We start from the raw sequence: 17,239 nt of genomic DNA, 5'->3' as shown, positions 1-17,239 counted from the left end.
TATAATGTTATTAGAGATGTATTGTGTAAGTAGAAAAAATGATATGTATCATGATTCAGGAATGTTAGCGATTCATCGTGACCAGTCTGCCTGATTTTGCTCGGTTCACACGATGGTACAATGCTTATTTCAGCTCTATTTTTGTATAAAATCCAATTTACTCTTGTATCACATGTTTTTGTGTTTGTAATAAATACATATCTACTTACTTTCATTGGTTTCCCAGACTTATAATACCATAGAAAACGTGAGAGCCTCAGACCACCTACAGAGAACACGGTACCAGGTGTGACGAAGGTATACCTGTTTAGGCCACTTATGGACCCCGGTGAACAATTTCTTGGTGATTGACCATTGTTTCTGACCAAAAGCGAAAGTTTTAGCAAAAAAAATTTGGGTCCAAAAATGTTCGGGATTGGGGGGTACCAGTGGTGAAAAAGTGGTCGGGACGGAGCGGGTTAATTGGACTGGGATGTCAGTTCGGACCCTGTGGCATGCGGAGTTTCCTTTCTTACTTTCATCCTACTGTCAACACTGGAACATAACGATTGGTTGCAGAAATTCTCGCTTGTGAGTAAACGAGGCACCGTCTACTAGGGTGGCCTCAAGTCCTACTGGTGGTGGTTTCAGACAAGCCGACTAATTGATCGACGGAGTGACTTTGGATGGGATAGATCAAACTGGTATACCAGAGTGTGCCAGTTTGATGCGAATATTGTTGACCCTTGTCTTGGAAACAATGTTAGGGTATTAACTTTGTGGATACCTTACCCTTGTAATCCTACTGCTATACTTTGGAGTGGTGTTGGTGATAAATTGGGCAGTTACAGTATATTCGGGACAATCCTGAGTTATTACCAGCCGTGATAGCGAAGCTGGTATTGTTTTCAATTTGTTTGTATGTGTGTCTGTGTGTCTGTTAGCATGATAACTTTGCAAGCACTCAAGATATCATCACAAAATTTTACAGATGTGTAGTGGGGGTGAAAATCTCCCAGGAGTATTGTTTTCAGTTTGTCTGTCTGTCTGTGTGTCTGTTAGCACGAGAACTTCACAACCGCTCAAGTTATCATCACAAAAGTTTGCAGGTGTTTAGTAGGGATGAAAATCTCCTGCGAGTTCGAAATCGGACAAAGTAGGTCAAGGTCTGTGTGTCTGTTATCACGATAACTTCGCAACCGCTCAAGATATCATCACAAAATTTTACAGGTGAATAGTAGGGATAAAAATCTCCTGATGAGTTCGAAGTGGGTGATAGTAGTCAAGGTCAAGGCCATATTCTGAGCCGCGCTAGATATGTATCGGCTCGTGGCTGGTGTGATTCTCCCATTGGGGGGATTTCTACATTTATTTTTTTCCCATGGGTTCACTTTCCATTGTTTATTTTATCTTACCATGTTTCTATAATTTCATGCACTGAATTATTTTCTGAGTTTATTATTTTCTTGAACCTTGAACCTTGCTATTAAGGGTTACTGTGCAGGGTGTTTGGAGACAGAACAGTCAGGGAACATCTCGCACAAGTAACACATGATAATAAACACTATAACACCACATGATCATAAACACCATTATACCACGCTATCATATACACCACAGTACCGCATGCTCATAATACCAGCACACCACATGGTCATCTACAACACCACACTACATGGTCATAAATACCAGCGGACCACATGGTTATAAGCGACACCACAATTCATGGTTGGATCACCACGCCACATAGTCATGCAAACAACTATACCACAGTCATAAAACATCACGACACCATATAGCCATGTAAACGACGACACCATATAGTAATAAAAACAATAGCGCTACATGATCAGGCAAATCACCACACCACAAATGATCAGACAAATCACTACACCACATGGTCAGACAAACAGCACACCACATAATCATAGAAACCAACACCCCCACATAAACTTATATACCAACACACCACATAGGCATACAAACCACAACACCTTGTAGTCATACAAACCACAACACCACATAGTCAATCAAAGTCTCATCTTCCATTCATACAAACAACACCACATAGCCATACAAACAACAAAAACACATGGTCATACAAACAGCTACACCACATGGTAATAAAAACAGCCACGCCACATGGTCATGCAATCAGCCACGCCACATGGTCATGCAATCAGCCACGCCACATGGTCATGCAATCAGCCACGCCACATGGTCATGCAATCAGCCACGCCACATGGTCATGCAATCAGCCACGCCACATGGTCATTCAATCAGCCACACTACATGATCATGGAAAAAACACGACATGGTCATACAAACAACATCACATGATCATGCAAACAACAACACCACATGGCCATACAAGCAACACCACATGGTCATAAGCACTACCACACTGCTTTTTCATTTTTTTTTTTCAAGCACCATCTCTACCACACTGTGGTAAGTACGAGCACATGTTCATGGATTTTACTCCACAACCAACCCCCGCAGTGCTAATTCTTATCAACCCGATTACCTCCCCTGAGTCATTTTTTCGGGCTTTTTATTTTAATAGTAAATTGATTTTTTATCATCATATCAAGTGTTCCTAGGCTCGAACTCTTCATCACTTTTGTCTTTTTGTAATTTACGCCTCTTGTTTGGGTGTGAGGGCGGCGATAAGTCGCCAGCACAGTGGGAGGTAGACGGACGTGAATCCGCCACTGCTTGGCTGCAAACGAGAACTGCATACCTAAATATGCGATATTTTACAACTACGGTGTGCCAGGGCTTAGCAACAGCTCTGTTTGTGTAGAGGGAGACTCAGCGTTCCAATGGAAACCACTGATGCTTCCTCGTGCTTGAATTTATGGCGGCGAGACCCATCTCCTCATATGAGGCGATCAGTGTGGCCAGGGGTGGCCTGCATATCTGAATTGCTAAATATGCGGTATTTGGCATCTGCGGTGAGGCATGTCTTGGCAGCAACTCTAATGGTGTTATGGGTGACTCTACATTCCCAGTGAAACAACTGAGGCTTCCTCGTGCATGAAATTATGGCGCCGAGATCCATCGCTTCACATGAGGTTATAAACGCGGCCAAGGGTGGCCTCATATGAGGCAGTGAGCTCAGCGGGAGTCAGTTATAATTAGGGCATGTATGCTTATAATCTTCTAACATATGGCAACCTTCTTCCTCGTTACAAAAAGCTAACTAAATAGCAAACACTTTCAAAATACAGACGCATCATTACTTCACAAATATGACTATACATTTTGTACTTGGAAAAAAAAAAAAAAAACATAAATATGAGAGACAGGGAACTGTCATGTGCAGACGTAGCTGGTGACGCGGTTAAAGCTATTTCAGTTTGAAAATTTATGTATATAAATAAAAAACAATACAGGGGGCTAGACTTGTGTAATGACAGGGAAGTGAAAACCAATTCTAATGACATTAGTACTTTTTTATTTTTAAACTCTAAATAATTAGTGTATGGTCTACCCTTTGCCGTCAAAATCTACTCCTTGCTCATGGGACGGCCAGAACAAAAAAGAAGGGGAGCAGAAAGGCGGCCAGGCGACAGACGGGGGAGGAGAGAAACCTATTTCACATATCATCATACATACATCATCCAATCCTACGTTGCCCCATGAGAAGCGTAGGAGGCCGGGGCTAGGCAAGTTGGTCCTGACATTTAAGATAAGAGTGACCAGCCTCACTCATCCCTGAGTGGCATTACGTGAGCAATAAACCCCAACCTTCTCTTGGATATAAACCTGCACCAGCTCAATCTGACTGGAGCACATTAATTACCCACTTAACCACCAGGCACCATAATTTGGATATATGGTTACCACCCAGCGTAGTAAATGGTTTCCTGGTGTACAGGAAACCATGTGGCTTGTCACTCAGAGTAGAGTCACCTGTAGACAGAAGGAAGAGAAAAGAATGAATAAAAGAAAGACAGAAGAGGGAGTGTAAAGTTACCCGTAGGCAGAAGGAAGAGGATAGAATGAAGGAAAGAGTGACAGAAGAGGAAGGAAGGAAGAGAGGAAATGGCAGACCCTCAAAGCAGCACTACATCGAGTGAGTGCACGGTGAGCGCCCCCACTTACCACACACCGATACCTATTTCACATTAGTTCAGAAATGAAACATCCCTCATAGGTTGAAACAGTGAACAAATAAAGAGTGAATATAAATTACAGTATCATCATGACCGACACACACACTTAAATGAGGTCAATCATTACTTTTTCTTCCGGTCCTCGACTCCTTCCCCCTTGGAAACTGCTCATGCCCCCGCAAGGGGACGCGTCCCCAGGTTGAGAACTGCTGGTCTTGGATTTTTTTTTTTATCAATAGTTTTTGTACTGCTGTTGCTGGTAGTACATTCTATTGTTACACAACGTGAATGTGAAAGTAGCTTTTCCCTATATTAGTGTTGCATCTCTTGCTTTTGAGTTTCACTCCATTATTTGTAATCAAATTGTCATTCTGCATTTCGAACAAATGATCGAATTTAACAACGCCACATTTGTTACGAATATTAAATCCTTGTACCAGATTTTCCCTGAGTCGTCGCATGTTCGTAAGTAAAATATATTCAGTTTTTTAGTCTCTCTTCACAGGGACAATAACGCAGCAATGGTATCACTTTCGTGGCTCCCCAATGAACTTTCCCAAGTCTGTCTTCGTCCAAAATAAGATAAAGGGACCGATGCTGCACACAGTATTCCACATATGGCCTAACTAATGACGCATTAATCTTTCAGCTTACACATGATGTTTTATGACCAAAGTTCGAAGCCGTAATACTCGTATTTATTCCTAAATAGTTCTGGTCTTTTACTTCCGACAGTAGGTTATTAAACTGCGATATTTGTATTTATTTATTTTTTTTTCGCTGTGCTCTACCTTATATTTATCTATATAAAGTTCAAATGCAATGGAGGATTAGAAGGAGGAAAAGACAGGAGGAGGTAGTCTAAACAAAGAGGGCAGAAAGGTTGCAAGAGGATGGAAAAATTGCAAAAATTTAAGTTAGAAGTGAAGTGACTGGGTACATATGATTTGGAGCAGATGGGGAGGTGGAAGCTGTTTGGAAAATGTTCGCAGAAGAAATCTGTGCAGCATGTGAGGCAGTGTGTGGGATGAAGAGATGGCGGAAAGGGATGCAAGGAACAGCATGCTGGGATGAAGAGGTGAGACAGGCTGTGGCACAAAAGAAGAAAGCATATAGTGAGTGGATGGGAAGTTGAGGCATGGAGGAAGTTGAGAGACGGAAGAGAGTCATGAGTAAAGAGGAAATGAGAACTGAAAGGGATTAGTAAGAGAGAATAAGGAGATAGTGGATAAGGAATTTGGTATAAGTCTGAGAGTAAAGTAGAAGTAATGAAAGATAATGTTCTGGAGGGGGAAAAGAGAGTTTGACAGGGTGATAAAGAAGTTAGTAGGGGAGTGCAAGATAAGAATGGTAGATTGAGTATGGAGAAGGGAGAAAAGTGAGCAGATGGAGCGAACACTTTAAGGATCTAATTAACACAGAGAATGAAAGTAATGCTAGTATAAGTCACTGGGGAATGGCTGGGAGAAGGAGGGAGGTGAGAAGGGAGGAAGAGATCAGTAGGATGGAAGTAGTGAAATTAATGAAGAAAGTCAAACTGGGGAAAGCCCCCCTAACTGATGGAGTGTGTGGTGAAATACTGAAGCAAGGGGGAATGTAGTAGAATGCATATGGAAGATGTGCAGATTGGCCTCGGGGGAAGCTAAAGCCCCGGAGGCTTGGAAGTCAGGTAAAAGATATTCCCCTATACAAAGGAAAATGAGAAAAGAGTGTGATAATCATTAAGTCATTTGTCATCATAGTGTAATAGGAAAAGTATATGGTATAATACTTATTGACAGAGTTAGGGAAATAACAGGAATTAATTGGAGAACAACAGGGGGGTTTTAGGAAGGGAATAGGTTGGGTAGATCAGATATTCATCCTCAGGTCTCTAGTGGAAAAGTGTCTAGAGAAGAGAACAAAGTAGTATGCAGCCTTCATGGATTTGGAGAAAGCATATGACACAGTGGATAGACAAGGACTGTGGAGAATATTTAGATTATATGGAGTAAATGGGAAGTTGTTGAATGCCTCAAAGAGTACGTATGAGGGTGCTAAGGCTGCAGTGCGTGTGGATTGTGAACTGAGTGAATTTCTAAATCTGAATGTTGGATTGAAACAGGAATGTGTCATGTCTCCATGGTTTTTCAATTTGTATATGAATGGAGTTATAAAAGAGATACGAGGTAAGGCAGTGGATGTTGGAGCAGCTCAAATGAGAGAGAGAGCTGCGTTTGGAAACTTCCTGTACTGTTGTTTGCAGATGATACTGTATAGGTAACGTGTACCACACAGGAAAAAAAAAAAAAAAAAAACTGATACCCCTGTAAGCCGGCCGAGTTTGCATTTTTTTTCTTGGCTAAATGGGCTTAATACATCAGTATAAGATCCCTGACGCTAATAAAAATAATCTCCTAAGCCAGAAAGTTGGTTGAATTGAGTCATGTAGGTGCCACTCGACCTCTGAAATCTTCAAGGTTACTGAAAGAGCAGAACGTCTGTGAGCTTGTGAACTGATTTTAATTTTTTTTGTGTGTAAATGGGCTTAATTAATCAATTTAAGATCCCTGGCAATAATAAAAGTAATCACCAAAGCCAGAAAGTTGGCTGAATCGGGTCAGGTTGGTGCCACTCGTCCTCTGAAATCTTCAAAGTTCCTGGGAGAGCAGAGCGGCAGTGTGCCTGTGAAGACTGTCGGCCGCCCCCCTTGCTCCTAAATCAGTGTTGTAAGCATAGCGGAGAAATGTCTGAAGTTAGCGAGATACGTTATTGCCTTCCAATTTACTTTGGGTGCTTGCAATGACTTCTCAGTGTTGCAAGACAAAAATCTACATTTCTGGCGTTTCTGAAGAGAAAGTAGATCTAAATCACTAGCGCGGAAAGGAGAGATGAAGGGGAACTACAAGGATTGATGAATGAGTCTGGAAGTGTGTAAGAGACAGAATCTAAAGGCGAGCATAAGGAAGAATAAAGTTATGGTCGATTGTAGCATCAGTCGAACAGGGTGGTACTCCCGAGACGGATGGCAAGCTGATGACAGGGAGAGCTCAAGCTCCCGTTTCACCAGCCCTCAGGACATGTCTCTAACCATCTCCATTTGCTGGACATTTTCAGTGTTTTAATTAATACACAGAGTAGACCAGCATACTCTCATAATACCTCTACCTCCAACTGTCTACACCACACTACTTGCGCCTTCGATATCACACCTTCTAATTCCATCCCCACTTTCCAGTGGCTGCTGCATTAATTATTAGTAGCAAATTCTGTGGTATATTAGAGTGTCACAAACTGCAGGGTGGGGCTGATGTCACAGGGTTCTCCTGGCAGCAGTCAAGCGACTGTGTCGACAGTGGTTGTTGCAAACACTTTTATGCTCATCAGTGAAGTGCCGGTTTGGCCTTATAACAAATATCCGTGGTCTTACTACTAGTCAGAATTCCGTTCCCATTTTCCTTCAGTCTGTATCTCTTCTAGCCCTGTTCCACACAGAAAACCAAATCTCTCCTTCTAATGACATATCTCCATTTTAATTTCCTGGTTACCACTTTCTAACAATCTTCAGTAACAATGATGGCACCTGTTGCTATATCAAATACAGTTGACACTACTTTGAACTTCACTTAAGCTATGTTTATTCATTATTACTTGTATATTACTAAATATATCTATGATTTATCGCTTCTTTAGAGCCCAGTGTATTTGATACCATATCCACAATGTTGACCAACCTTAATCTCGCCCTTACCAGTGAAATTACCGTTTTGGGTGCTTTTAACGTCTGTAATGTATAATGGCTACTGCATCCTGCCAGGACTGACGAGCATGGATCAAGAATGCGAGCTGTTTGCGGAATATTTTAATCTCATGCAAATGGTAAAACAACCAACCAGAATACCAGATAATCCTGACTTGCCTGTCTCTTGGACCTATTCTTGACAAATAACCCAGATCAATAATGGACAGAAGAACTGTCACCATTTGGATCCTCCGACCACAATCTCATCAAAGCCTCATTAGTCAGTTGCCTTAAACCTCCACATTCTGAACCTGTCAGGGTGACCAGATGGCACTTTGACAGGGAAGACTGAGGTGGATTTATAATTATTTTGCTTTCATTCCGTGGCAGCTATTCTCCTCCAGTGACATCAATTCTACCCAGTTCCACGTTAATGACTTAATACAAGCTGGTATGGAATTGTTCATACCCAGTCAGCTGTTTACTATTAATCTGGACTCTCCAGAATAGTTTGACACCAATTGTGCTAGAGCAACGACCAAAAAGTCCTTAGCATATTACTCTTACTTAGAATAAAAAAAAAAAAAATCTGAATCCCTCAGTCAGTAAAAAAATTGCTAGAAACCATGCAAAAACAATGATAAATCTCAGGATATCAAACTTTCTTCACAACCAAGTATCAAGACTAATATATAACCCTAATGACAGTTGAATTTTCTGGTCAGCTCCCCCTTTTTTTAAATAGGAACTTTAACAAGTATTCACCCATTCCCCCATTAAAATTTTCAGATGGTAACACTATAAATGACCTTAGTGGAAAAGCAAACATCCTTGCCAGTACATTTGTCAGAAATTCTACCCTAAAGGAAGTCAGTCAGAACATCCTGTACTAGAGCCTGACTCTTCCGGAACTCCTCCACTAAAGATACACACTAGATACAGACTAGATAAGTAAAATCCATGCTAGATAATTTATCAACTAACAAAGCTCAGGGATCAGAAAGAGTTCTTCCAATTGTTTTGAAAAAATGTTCCACGGAACTTGCTCTTGTCCTATCTAAAGTATGCAGAATATGCATACTTACTTCTTCATTACCTAATTCTTGGAAAGAAACCAATATCCACCTTTTTACGATGAAAAGAGGCTCCTCTGACCCTTCTGATTACAGATTAATAGCTATCACATCTTTGTCAAGGAGGGAAGTGGAAATAAGAATAAATTGCAAATAAATGGTCGGTTGACATAAAAGTGTCGACTTATGAAATCAAGTAGTAAGTTTTTACTTTAAACTGGCTTACTTCGCCAATTCTCTAAAGACAAGAATTTTATAAACTTTCTCAACATTACTCAGCGGAGACTAATCACTCAAGAAAGCTGAACTGTTGATACTGTTGGCCTCTGAGAAAGAATCCTTACCCCTTACAATAGGTAACTAATACTAATAATAATGAACAGATTCTTACTGGTGCTAACTCTCGGCTGGCACAACGGATTTAAGAATTAATATGAAAGAACTGGCTTAACTACCAGTCGTGATTAATTTAAGAAGTTTGTGCAAACTCGGAGTAGGAAACTAAAGTAAGCACAATGTGGAGAAATAAAACAAGATTATTACATTTAATTGAGCTCAAAAAGAAGAACTGTAAATTTATTAATTACAACAAATAAATTTACGTTACAAAAGAACATAAGTAAATTCAAAATATCAAGCAAAGTGAATACACTCATTCACGCACTCAAACAACTACCTAATAATCTTAAGCCTAGAAAACCATGGAAAGAAAATACTGGTCAGTGGAGAAAAATGGAGCCGTAGGTATGAAGAGGCTGGGCATCTCTGCTTGCTACTCGAGGTGCTGCAGTTTGCACTGCTGACGTCCCCTGTTGCAAATCACCAACTTGGTGGGCAGATGCGGGGATCGTAGAACTTCTAGAGACTGTAGCCTCTCTGACGTGGTCTCGCTTCTCTGCACTGTTCACGACCTTCTCCCGTGAGAGATCTACATCAACTAACTAATATTTTCACGCCGGGTACACGGGCGTGAGAAATAGGCTTGGATTAACTTAACAGCTAGAGAGGCAAGGCAGAAGAAGGCTAATTACACAAAAAATATCGCTCAGTGAAACGTACTGTCTTCACATAAAGACAGTCACTCATGATACATAACGAATGTTATGAAAAGCTCTGTTTCAAATCTGAGTACAAATGCAAGGGGTTAACTGAGTGAGCGAAGTTCTATGGGGTTTCAGTACTGTTCAAGAGTTCCCATAATAATAATACAATGTCACGAATTGCCATAATAATACGATATCGTAAATTCGTGACAATCTTCTCGTGGTAAAGTATTTGAGATTGTAATTAAGAGGCACATTGTTAAACATCTTGATCTAAAAATTTTATTAGTGACAGATAGTATGGTTTTAGCCACGAAATATCCACTGTTGACGTACTCAATCTCCTGACTCTTAGCATCCATCAGTCAACTGACCAACATAGAGAAACCAGCACAGCAGCCCTTAATATTTCCAAAGCTTTTGACAGAGTGCGGCACCGTTCCCTGCTATTCAAACTCCCTCGCTTGGGCCTATCATCTATTGTTCCACTGGTTTTCTCATATCTCAGTAACAGAAAGATAAAAGTAGATGATGTATATTCTGATTTCCACTCGATTAAGGATGGCTTGCCATGAGGATCAGTTATGGCTCCAAGTCTATTCTTAATTCATATTAATGATCTGTTATCTTTCACCCATAATCCCATTCACTTACATGCAGATGATTGAACACTTCACAGTTCATTCACAATTGAACACCCATTCACAGAGTTTTATATATCTAACTCACAACTTAGTTAAGGAATCTCCACAAATTAACTCATCTTAGATCACTGAATGGGGACAAAATAACGTTGTCTCATATAATGCAAGGAAAACCAAATATATCCAGTTTACTAATAGACTGATATTGCAGGATTTCTATGTTGCCTTCAATGCAACTAATATTCTTATCTCAAAAAATATTGAAATTATCAGTGTTTCACTTAACATTGCCCTCAGCTAGACCTCTCATGTTAGATCACTTGCTAAAACTGCTTTAAAGAAACTTAAGTTATTGAACAGAGTCCGTAAAATCTTCACTGACGACAGATTAGCTATAATTTACAGGAGTCATATGTGCTCTGAACTTGAATATTGCTCACTCTTCTGGAGTGGATGTTGAGAGGTTGCACTAAAACAATTGGACAAAATTCAGAACTTAGCTGTAAAAAGTATTAATAACCTTGCTACTACAAATGAGCTACCTCCCCTACAAGTATGAGAAAATGTTGCCTCCCTTGCATTATTTTACACATACTTTTAGGGCAAATGCCCAGACGACGTTGCATCCATTGAGCCACCACTCCACGCCTTGCCTTACACTACACGGGAATCTGGTAACTTTCATGACTGAGTGTCACACTGCCATATTGCAGACTTCCGCCTATTAGACTTTTTATTCCCTGAACTGCATCTCTTTGGAACTCACTTCCCCAGAGTGGTATCCCCCAATATTTCAACATACTGCTGTTCAAATCCAACTGTTACAGATTTTTTTGTGAATGGAGGACACCTGTAATCTGGTGTATGGATTATTTTCTTATTCATTTGTTTTTCCTTCCTCTGTTCAGCTTCTGTAAAAAGAAAATGAAGTCACTGAATGTACAGTGAATTTCCATGAGAGGAAAGGGAAAATGTTAGCTCATTTATGAACTTGGGTAGTGTGATGAGTAAGGATGGAAGTTTGGAGGATGAAGTGCTTGAAAGGATGCAACAAGGAAGAAAGATTGTTAGTTCTTTGAAAGCAGTGATCAGGAACGGGGAAATGAGCATGGAAGTAAAAAAGTCGCTGTATGATAGTACTGTGATACCAACTTTAACGTATGGAAGTGAAGCTGGGCCCTTGTTGGAAGGACACAAGTTAAGAGTGAGAGCAGTGGAAATGAGTTATCTGAGAGGAGTATGTGGATTTACAGGGGAAGACAGACTGCCGAATGAGGAAGTGAAGAAGCAGTGTGGTGTGGAAGTGGATTTGATAGAAAGCATTAGGAGAAATACACTAGAGGTGTTTGGTCATGTGGAGAGGATGGAGAGTGAGAGACTAACGAGGAAAGTGTATGCGAGTGAGGTGGAGGGTGGGAGAGGAAGGGGAAGGCCGCGGATGAGACGAAGGGATGGAGTGGAAAAGTATAAGAGAGTGGGATGTGTGAAGAAGGGGGAGGGCAATGAAATGGTGGGGGACAGGACGACATGGAGATTTGTTTGTGACCACCCATTACGGAATAAGGGCGTTTTTTTTTTTTTTTATGCGAGGAAGAAGGAACCAAAGGCCATGAGCCTGCAGTAAACAGTTCCCTCCAAGAGAAAAACAAAATACAATAGAGAGCCAAATTCAAGATCCGATCATTTTGAGATGCCTGGACACACTACATTTGAAAGACTGGGGATCATAGGCAGCAGGAAAGACAGACAGAGGGAGACAGTTCCAGAGCTGACCTGTTGCATAAATGAAAGACTGGGAGTAACGGTTAACTCTTGCATTAGAGAGTTGGACAGAAAAGGGATGAGAGTTTGCTGCCAGACGGGTGCTACGCGCCCGTCGTAGAGGTGGAGGAATGCAAGCAGACAGTTCAGAGGAGCAGTGACCATTAAAGTAGCGATAGAAAAGAGATAAAGATGCAACAGTGCGGCGAAGAGACAGAGGTTGAAGGGAGTCAGTAAGAGGAGGAGAGTTAATGAGACGAAAAGACTTTGACTCCACCCTATTGAGAAGAGCTGTATGTGGGGAGCCTCCCCACACATGAGAGTTGTACTCCACACAGGGGCGGATAAAACCCCTGTATAGAGTCAACAATTGTGCAGGGGTAAAGAAAGAGCGGAGTCGGCTTAGCACACCCAATCTCTTGGAAGCAGATTTTACAAGAGATGTAATATGATCTTTCCAAGACAAGTCCCGAGTAAATGAAACCCCAAGCATGTTCAAGGATGATGCAGGATTAAGCTGAATATTATTAAACATTAGTGGGTATACCTGTGGAAGATTTTGTCGGGTTGATAGGTGTAAGAACTGAGTCTTAGATGCATTAAAGACAACCATATTATTTTTACCCCAGTCAGAGATATGAGCCAAGTCAGACATTAGGTGTGCCATAGCCTCATCCCTTGTTTCTTGAAGTAACTGTTGAGATGGGCGTTGCGGGAACCGAATGGAAAGGTGAAGGGTGGAGTCATCAGCATATGAGTGGATAGGGTTAGATGTACAGCTTAGAAGATCATTGATGAATAAAAGGAAGAGAGTTGGTGATAGGACAGAGCCCTGAGGAACACCACTGTTGATAGATCTAGGAGAAGAACGATGGCCGTCTACAACAGCGGCTATAGAACGACCAGAAAGGAAGCTAGCGATGAAGGCACAGATAGAAGGATAGATACCGTAGGAGGGCAGTTTGGAAATTAAAGATTTATGCCAGACTCGATCGAAAGCCTTTGAGATGTCAAGTGCAATGGCAAAGCTTTCGCCAAAGTCCCGAAAGGAGGATGACCAGGAGTCTGAAAGGTAGGTGAGAAGATCGCCAGTGGAGCGTCCCTGACGGAACCCATACTGACGATCGGAAAGAAGGTTGTGATAGGAAAGATGCCTTAAAATTTTTCTATTAAGAATTGGCTCGAAAACTTTTGAAATACAGGACGTTAAAGCAATTGGATGATAGTTGGAGGGTTGGGAGTGGTCACCCTTCTTTGGGACTGGCTGAATGAGAGCAAACTTCCAGCAAGAAGGAAAGGTACAAGTTGACAGACAAAGGCGACATAGTTTGCCTAGGCAGGGTGTAAGCACAGAAGCACAGTTCTTGAGAACAACAGGAGGGACCCCATCAGGCCCATATGCCTTGTTAGTACTGAGGCCAGTGATGGCAGAAAATACATCAACTGAAGAAATTTTAATGTCAGCCATGAGGAAGTCAGAGGGGGGAATTGATGGAGGAACAGCACCGGTATCGTCTAAGGTGGAATTGGAGGAGAAAGTCTGTGCGAAGAGATCTGCTTTATCAGTAGAAGAAATAGCTACAGAACCATCAGAGTAGAAAAGAGGAGGGAAGGATGATGAGGTAAAGTTGTTAGAAAGATTTTTGGCAAGGTGCCAGAAGGAGCGGGAAGAATTCGAGTTGGAGAGTTGAGAGCATTTAGTATGGATGAAATTATTTTTAGCAGAGCGAAGAACAGACTTAGCACGATAGATAGATTGATAGATAGATTTTCTGATGATAGTTTGACAATACGCGTCCTCTGACTTCTTTGATTAATTATCATCTTCTGATCCTGATCAAACCGATTGTGGGATGGGAATATTTACGCTATTTTCTCATGTGGAAGTACTGGGCAAGGAGTTGTTCAGTGCTATTGCTATTTTTCGATTATCACGGACTGGATGACCTTCGAGTTTAGTGGAGCCCTGGAAGGTCTACGCTGTCTCTACATTTATCTTATTCCTCAAGGAATGAACAAAAAGAAAAAAAAAAGTGTGATTTTCACTTACGAGAATTTTTTGCTTCATAGTCTTATTTAATATGCGGATAATTTTCGTACGTTGCCACAGTAATTTAAGTTATTCGGTATTGCCATCATGATTTCCTTCACGTTTATATATTTACATGCTTTTCTCATGCTACCGATGATTGATTTCGGCAGTATTCATGGACATCCAGGCTGGAGTATTCATATGATTATTTGAGGGTTATTTTTCGACGTTATCCAGCTTTAGCAACTTGATCCAGTTGGTGATGGAGATTTCCTTTCTCATAGTATCGAAGTCAGCTTTTTAAAAGTTAGAAGCTAATAGGCTGTTTATACTGATCTTACAGATGATGTCAACTTCAAGTCTAATGATAATATGATCGCTGTTACTAAAATTTTCACCATCAAAACCATCACTTTGCCCAACTGCTAGGACAACGAGGAGTATATTATTATCAGACGTCGGTGTATTCAATGCCTGACTTAAAATGCATGTCTTCCGGTTCTAACAACCTGTTCCCTTCTTTGTCTGCTGATGGATTTTTCTAGATATTAATTAGATAATTCAGGTCTCCCTAAATAACGCCAGCTTTGTTTTCCATTACTATTAATATTTTACCGTACAATAATTAGTAGTTTTCTTCGTCGAACTTGGCAATTCTGTAAAGTAAATCGAAAAAAAAAGAAAATTAGTTTATTACTCTATATAAACATTTCGACAAAAATATTGTATTTTTCAGCATCTAATTTGCTGATTTGCATTGCATTTATGTAGTTTTTAATGTATATATTAGAGCTTCCCCTGTAGTTCTTTCTGCAAAAACGATTTTTCAAACACATTTATTTATTTATTTATTTTTTATTTTTAGCTATGGTTCTCCAGTGAGATGCGTGTCACGAGGGTTAAACCTCGTGACATACTTATGTCGGGATATTCGGTAGTTGCATTAGCTAGTAAATCGTCTCACTTTGAAATAATACTTCTGACATTCATGTACATAATTTTCTTAGTATAATTGGATCTAGTGAGTCTGTGAGACACACTAAAATTGGTTCTGTTTAACTGCTAAAATCCTCAGTCAATATCGCAACATTCCCATGAGCCGCTGATGACCTGGCAGTCCCCCTCTCCCCACTAAGTACCTGGTTGTATACATGCACCTGAGGTGGGGTAAGATCCACCTTACAATCCTCGTGAACTTATCTCACCTCACTTACCCAATCCCCATTGGCCTCAGGGGTTGGGGTTGTTAACAGCTGTGCCATTAACTGCCCATCTTTCCACCTCTCTATCACTACCCAAAGCATCCCTAACAATGTCATCTAGAACCCTACCTAACCTAGTTTTTCCTACCCTGAGGTGAAGGCCGCCTCTACCATACAAGCTCCAGTTACGAGTAAAATCCTCCCAAACATTACACCCTTCTTTCTACACAAACCTGAGCATATTACTGACTCCTGTCATTCTACTCAGAATCACAGGATCAGCATCAAATTTGGGTAAAAGACCACGCAACTAACATCCTACGTCATTCCTTGAACTTCCTAACGACCTAAGTATCTCCTTTGATCTGCCTGAAGTTACATTATTAGTTCTAACCACAGTAACACAGACTGCGTCCTCTGAAGTATTGATGACTAGGTCATCAATCCTCCTAGTCGTCCTGTAGCTTGTATCCTACACCCATGAAAGCAAAAACGGTTCCTCCTACAGCCCTTTGGATAAAACTCACTCTCCTGACACGTAATCAATGAATCCCCGACAAGTATGAGGCTAGGCTCAACCTGCACTTCATCCTCTAATACGTGAAACCTGTTCCTAGTATGGTAGCCAAAGTCCTATTACTGTTACTTACCCTAGCCTTGCGCCCTCGCTTGACTTGCTGGAAGCCATCCCTATAATCTAGCCTCGTCTCAACCTTAACTAGCCTAGATTTTAAGTTGTCAACCTTGCCTAACACTTCTGCTTCCACTTGCTGTACTGTACATGCACTGTTCAAGCACTCACCATTCCAGCTTCTTTCTCGCACCCTTTAAACCTATCACTTAATACATCATCTGTTTCACCATTTTTCCTAATTTCTAAACAAATCCTACTTGCTAACTCACAGAACAAACAGCATATATACTCACCATCCCCTTTTCACCGTGAAGTCTCTTTTAAACTCCTTCGAGCACAAGGAGCAGGAGAATCATTGAGCAGGCGCCAATTTAAAGAGGTCTTGGGAGAGCTCCGAAAACGTTTCTGCCAGAGCAAATCAGAGGTCAGGCAATGATGATAGCTACAGGACGGAAAGGAAAGGGTAAAAGAAAAGAAAACAAATGAGGTGAGAGGGCAGTAAAAGTACTCTCTCTCTCTCTCTCTCTCTCTCTCTCTCTCTCTCTCTCTCTCTCTCACACACACACACACACACACACACACACACACACACACGGAGGAAGAGTGTCTGCGATGAGAAATAGGAAGAGGATTTCAGAGGTAATGAAGGATGTGAGGAAAAATCGAGAGGAATTTTTGTCTGAGCCTCATAGTAATTTAATCTTCCAAGAATTTGAGCCGTGTGTGTGAGTGTGTGTGTGTGTGTGTGTGTGTGTGTGTGTGTGTGTGTGTGTGTGTGTGTGTGTGTGTGTGTGTGTTTGAGAGGAAGAAGAAACCAAAGGCAACGAGACCGCAAAACTGTTCCTTCCAAGATAAAAACAAAATACAAGAGAGAGCCAAATTCAAGATCCGATCATTTCGAGATACCTGGACACACTGCGTTTGAAAGACTGGAGATCATGGGAAGCAGAAAATACAGACAGAGGGAGACAGTTCCAGAGTTGACCTGTTGCATAAATGAAGGACTGGGATTAACGGTTAACTCTTGCA

Source organism: Coenobita brevimanus, chromosome 88 (assembly GCF_032717465.1).
Source record: "Coenobita brevimanus isolate Jiangsu-jjx chromosome 88, ASM3271746v2, whole genome shotgun sequence".
Taxonomy (NCBI): Eukaryota; Metazoa; Arthropoda; class Malacostraca; order Decapoda; family Coenobitidae; genus Coenobita; species Coenobita brevimanus.
Note: the sequence above shows the minus strand (reverse complement) of the source record.